The sequence below is a fragment of the Salvelinus alpinus genome, chromosome 28 (assembly GCF_045679555.1).
Source record: "Salvelinus alpinus chromosome 28, SLU_Salpinus.1, whole genome shotgun sequence".
NCBI lineage: Eukaryota > Metazoa > Chordata > Actinopteri > Salmoniformes > Salmonidae > Salvelinus > Salvelinus alpinus.
This window is the reverse complement of record NC_092113.1, coordinates 40,712,688-40,718,702: the sequence shown is the minus strand read 5'-3', so window position 1 is coordinate 40,718,702 and position 6,015 is coordinate 40,712,688. Positions and strand designations below refer to the sequence as shown.

The window sequence follows — 6,015 nt, the reverse complement described above, 5'->3', positions numbered from 1 at the left end:
CAGGTATTCTGCCACTGTGTACTCTCTGTTTAGGGCCAAATGGCATTCTAGTTTGCTCTGTTTTTTTTGTGAATTATTTCCCATGTGTCAAGTAATTCTCTTTTTGTTTTCTCATGATTTGCTTGGGTCTAATTGTGTTGCTGTCCTTGGGCTCTGTGGGGTGTGTTTGTGAACAGAGCCCCAGGACCAGCTTGCTTAGGGGGCTCTTCTCCAGGTCCATCTCTCTGTAGGTAATGGCTTTGTTATGGAAGGTTTGGGAATCGCTTCCTTTTAGGTGGTTGTAGAATTTAACGGCTCTTTTCTGGATCTTGACCATTGGCGCATATCGGCCTATTGGGACTCCCAATCACGGCCGGTTGTGATACAGCCTGGAATCAAACCAGGGTCTGTAGTGACGCCTCTAGCACTGAGATGCAGTGCCTTAGACCGCTGCGCCACTCGGGAGCTTTAACACTGCTAGTTACCACAAAACACTAACATTGTTGACTCAGTAACTACCTACCTGCTTGTATATTTTGGAGAGGTGGGAAGAACATCCAGGGATGCTGATTACACATATCTGATCTGTAATGAGTTACTACAGGACTTACTGAATACTACATCTGTTAGATGGGTTATTTTCTCCTCTTCTATATGCCTACATCAAAGGGCAGATCACTGTTCATTATATGCAACACAAATATAAAATGAATAGAGTCTCTGCCTGCTTCCCACCTTGATAAACGTTGTGGTTCCTCTGTGGCAGTTGGTAGGTAAGTGGGGGATGCCTGCTGTCTCGGCTGATGAAGAGGAGGTTTCACTGTGAAGGGGAATCCCCAAGAGCTAGGTAGAGGAGCAGAGAAAATAAGTACCTTTTATAATTCTTTAGTAATATTGTCCATTGACTTACTTTTGCTCTTTCAGGAGGATAGGTTTATTTATAAACTTTCTCCAGCAAAAAAAAGGAAATATGACAATAATGTTGTGTGTTTTTAGCAGAGTCATTCATAGAGGACAGTCCAGAGGGTGGAAGTGTATAATTGTTAACTCGCTGTATAAATGCACTTATTTTATGATAAAAATGACCATTTACTGAGATATTACATGGTCAAATGGTAACGACACAGTAAGAACTTATGAGTTACTTTGTTTCTTTCTGTGGGATGTATTGAAACAAGCACCACAAGGCTACCATTAAATACTATAGCTACATGCTAGTGGAACAGTAGGCTACCATTATATACTATAGCTACATGCTAGTGGAACACTACCATTAAATACTATAGCTACATGCTAGTGGAACACTACCATTAAATACTATAGCTACACGCTAGTGGAACACTACCATTAAATAATATAGCTACATGCTAGTGGAACACTACCATTAAATACTATAGCTACATGCTAGTGGAACAGTAGACTACCATTAAATACTATAGCTACATGCTAGTGGAACAGTAGACTACCATTAAATACTGTAGCTACATGCTAGTGGAACAGTAGACTACCATTAAATACTATAGCTACATGCTAGTGGAACACTACCATTAAATACTATAGCTACATGCTAGTGGAACAGTAGACTACCATTAAATACTATAGCTACATGCTAGTGGAACAGTAGACTACCATTAAATACTATAGCTACATGCTAGTGGAAAAGTAGACTACCATTAAATACTATAGCTACATGCTAGTGGAACAGTAGGCTACCATTAAATACTATAGCTACATGCTAGTGGAACAGTAGACTACCATTAAATACTATAGCTACATGCTAGTGGAACAGTAGGCTACCATTAAATACTATAGCTACATGCTAGTGGAACAGGAGACTACCATTATATACTATAGCTACATGCTAGTGGAACAGTAGACTACCATTAAATACTATAGCTACATGCTAGTGGAACAGTAGACTACCATTAAATACTATAGCTACATGCTAGTGGAACAGTAGGCTACCATTAAATACTATAGCTACATGCTAGTGGAACAGTAGACTACCATTAAATACTATAGCTACATGCTAGTGGAACAGTAGGCTACCATTAAATACTATAGCTACATGCTAGTGGAACAGTAGACTACCATTAAATACTATAGCTACATGCTAGTGGAACAGTAGACTACCATTAAATACTATAGCTACACGTTAGTGGAAAAGTAGACTACCATTATATACTATAGCTACATGCTAGTGGAACAGGAGACTGCCATTATATACTATAGCTACATGCTAGTGGAACAGTAGACTACCATTAAATACTATAGCTACATGCTAGTGGAACAGTAGACTACCATTAAATACTGTAGCTACATGCTAGTGGAACAGTAGACTACCATTAAATACTATAGCTACATGCTAGTGGAACACTACCATTAAATACTATAGCTACATGCTAGTGGAACAGGAGACTGCCATTATATACTATAGCTACATGCTAGTGGAACAGTAGACTACCATTAAATACTATAGCTACATGCTAGTGGAACAGTAGACTACCATTAAATACTGTAGCTACATGCTAGTGGAACAGTAGACTACCATTAAATACTATAGCTACATGCTAGTGGAACACTACCATTAAATACTATAGCTACATGCTAGTGGAACAGTAGACTACCATTAAATACTATAGCTACATGCTAGTGGAACAGTAGACTACCATTAAATACTATAGCTACATGCTAGTGGAAAAGTAGACTACCATTAAATACTATAGCTACATGCTAGTGGAACAGTAGGCTACCATTAAATACTATAGCTACATGCTAGTGGAACAGTAGACTACCATTAAATACTATAGCTACATGCTAGTGGAACAGTAGGCTACCATTAAATACTATAGCTACATGCTAGTGGAACAGGAGACTACCATTATATACTATAGCTACATGCTAGTGGAACAGTAGACTACCATTAAATACTATAGCTACATGCTAGTGGAACAGTAGACTACCATTAAATACTATAGCTACATGCTAGTGGAACAGTAGGCTACCATTAAATACTATAGCTACATGCTAGTGGAACAGTAGACTACCATTAAATACTATAGCTACATGCTAGTGGAACAGTAGGCTACCATTAAATACTATAGCTACATGCTAGTGGAACAGTAGACTACCATTAAATACTATAGCTACATGCTAGTGGAACAGTAGACTACCATTAAATACTATAGCTACACGTTAGTGGAAAAGTAGACTACCATTATATACTATAGCTACATGCTAGTGGAACAGGAGACTGCCATTATATACTATAGCTACATGCTAGTGGAACAGTAGACTACCATTAAATACTATAGCTACATGCTAGTGGAACAGTAGACTACCATTAAATACTATAGCTACATGCTAGTGGAACAGTAGGCTACCATTAAATACTATAGCTACATGCTAGTGGAACAGTAGACTACCATTAAATACTATAGCTACATGCTAGTGGAACAGTAGGCTACCATTAAATACTATAGCTACATGCTAGTGGAACAGTAGACTACCATTAAATGCCATTTTCTCTTTTCAATAGTGTAGAAGTAAGAGATCAACAGTTATTTGAGAGAGCTAGTACATTTACATTTAAGTCATTTAGCAGACGCTCTTATCCAGAGCGACTTACAAATTGGAAAGTTCATTCATATTCATCCTGGTCCCCCCATGGGAATTGAACCCACAACCCTGGCGTTGCAAGTGCCATGCTCTACCAACTGAGCCACACGGGACCTAGTAGAAGGTACCTACAGTATGATTAGGCTAAAAGAAGTCCATTCAGGAGGGTATCTATTAAAGATCAGACTTACCAGTAAAGTAGTGTTTGGATTGTGGACAGATTATAGACTGGGTACAGCTGAAGATCCAAGGTCCTGTCCTGGTTCTGTCCAGTGTGTCCGTCCACTCTGAGTGTCCAGGACAGTCAACTGCCAGTGTTGAGCAGCTCTGCTGGGTCTTGTTTGTCTACCAGAGGGTCACTTCAAGCAGGGCATGGTGAAACTGTTGAGGGCAGGGCTCAAGGCTCTCTCCTTCCTCAGCCAGGCGAGCCAGTACAAGTCGAGACATGTTCCAACACGCACAGCCCAGACAGAGGCCATCAGAGTGAATCTACTCACACACTATAGGTAGGAGGAAAGGGGAGGAGCAGAGTGAGAGGGACTAAACACTGGGGGGTCATATAGTATGGTTATAAAACATTGAGGAGCATAAAAAGTGGAAAGATCCTGAAAGACCGACTGTGAGAGGAGCTTTAAACTGACGTGTATATTGTGTTAGAAAATGTATGATGTTTATCTCTAAAACGTATGTACCATTTTCCCCTTCAGATAGTTTTCACTTTTTAATGTCTGTTTTGTTCGCTTCTCTCTGCACCCTCATGGAATGACTGCAGTGGAGGTCACTCACTACACGTAGGATAGACCTACTGGATTTTCTGGAGCGAAACTGCGGAATCAGCGTTTACTTTTCCAGAAAACATCTTCAATGACCAGCGGCTACAGGAATTATAAATAGTTTGGCAAATATGTAATAGTGGTAGAATCTGCATGACTCTGGTAGCCTTCTCTAGGGGAGAATCTCAATTACATCCTCTCTTCTCGCTCCTCAACCTCCTTCTCAAAACCCATTGGATGAGAAAGCCATAGGTCCCCCTCCCCCCTCTGATCTTCCCCTCCAATGGGTTTTGAGAACGAAGCGAGGGAGGGAGGGACACAAGGAATATGCAATTGAGATTCTCCCAAAGTCTCTGCGTAGGATAGTCCTAGGGCTTTATTCAAGCAGAAGCATAACAAGTTCCATGATAGAACTGTGAAGGTCATTTCAGATTGAGCAGACATATGCAGCGTTTAACGTAAATGCAGTCTCCTCTGAAAGCACGAACACTGCCTTTAAATTTCAATCACGCTGTAAAGCCGAACTTCCGCAATGCGGATTGAATAGAGCCCTTACTCTGCTGACGCTGCGCGTTTACGTCCAGAAAACACACACTGCAGACTACCTACAATTACCAACAGGCCTACATGAACTACCAATGGCAACCATGAATATTAATTACCAATGGCAACCATGAATATTAATTACCAACAGGCCTACATGAACTACCAATGGCAACCATGAATATGAACTACCAATGGCAACCATGAATATTAATATGGTTAAGTCATGACATAGTGGATGAAGATGCTCAATTCACATAAAATGTGTATGTTTTATGTTTTAGGGGAAAAAAAACATTTACAAAAAAAATTCTGAAGAAAATAATCTCATTATATTTCTAATGAAATGTATCAAGAACTACCTTCAGTGGTAGATGATGGCAGTGGAAGTGCTCCAGATACTAAACTGGGAAGGTCGCATAATATTTCTCCTTTTCTATAATTAGGAATATTGCAGCCGTGTAAAAAAGACAAGGCTATTGTTTTCTGGCAATACGTCTCCTGATTTATCTTGGATATCCGCAACCAGATCTGGAGCACCACCCAACGTGTTGCAGGTAGATCTCTGACTCTCAAACGGTACCATGTCACTTTTTGTGTAAAATGCTCATTTCCAGATCACTGTAAAATTATAAGGTCTCTCACTCTCTCTCTCTCCTCTCCCCTCTCTCCTCTCTCTCCTCTCTCCTCACTCTCCCCTCTCTCCCCTCTCTCCTCTCTCCTCACTCTCCCCTCTCTCCCCTCTCTCCTCTCTCCTCACTCTCTCCTCTCTCCCCTCTCTCCTCTCTCTCCTCTCTCTCTCCTCTCACTCTCTCTGTGTGTGTGTGTGGATGTGTGTCCCAGCCACCCCTCTGCAGTAGAGAGAGAGAGAGGAACCAGAGAAGGTATAGCTCCAGTAAGGTACAGAGAAGGGGTACAGCTTCACAATTCTGCCTGGTGATCAACTTCCGCTAGAGCAGTGATGACCTCACAGTACCCTCCAGTGGAACTCAGAGTGGAATTTCACCCCATTCCCTGTGTAGTGCACTATACAGGAAATAGAGTGCAGTTTGGGATACTCACTACATCTCGTTCCAGTAGAAGCTATAGAATAGAATAATCA

At 40.8% G+C, this 6,015-nt stretch overlaps 1 long non-coding RNA gene across 1 annotated transcript in view; it reads right to left on the bottom strand.

Moving 5' to 3' along the window:
• The window catches only part of LOC139557882 (uncharacterized), a 12,539-nt gene extending 8,234 nt beyond the window's left edge, over positions 1–4,305 (bottom strand). Inside the window, exons 1-2 of the long non-coding RNA XR_011671485.1 lie at positions 3,789–4,305; positions 715–822 (exon numbers count right to left, since the gene is read on the bottom strand). This is a non-coding gene — a long non-coding RNA (uncharacterized lncRNA). The remainder of the gene's footprint in view (positions 1–714; positions 823–3,788) is intronic.
• Positions 4,306–6,015: the final 1,710 nt, after the last annotated feature.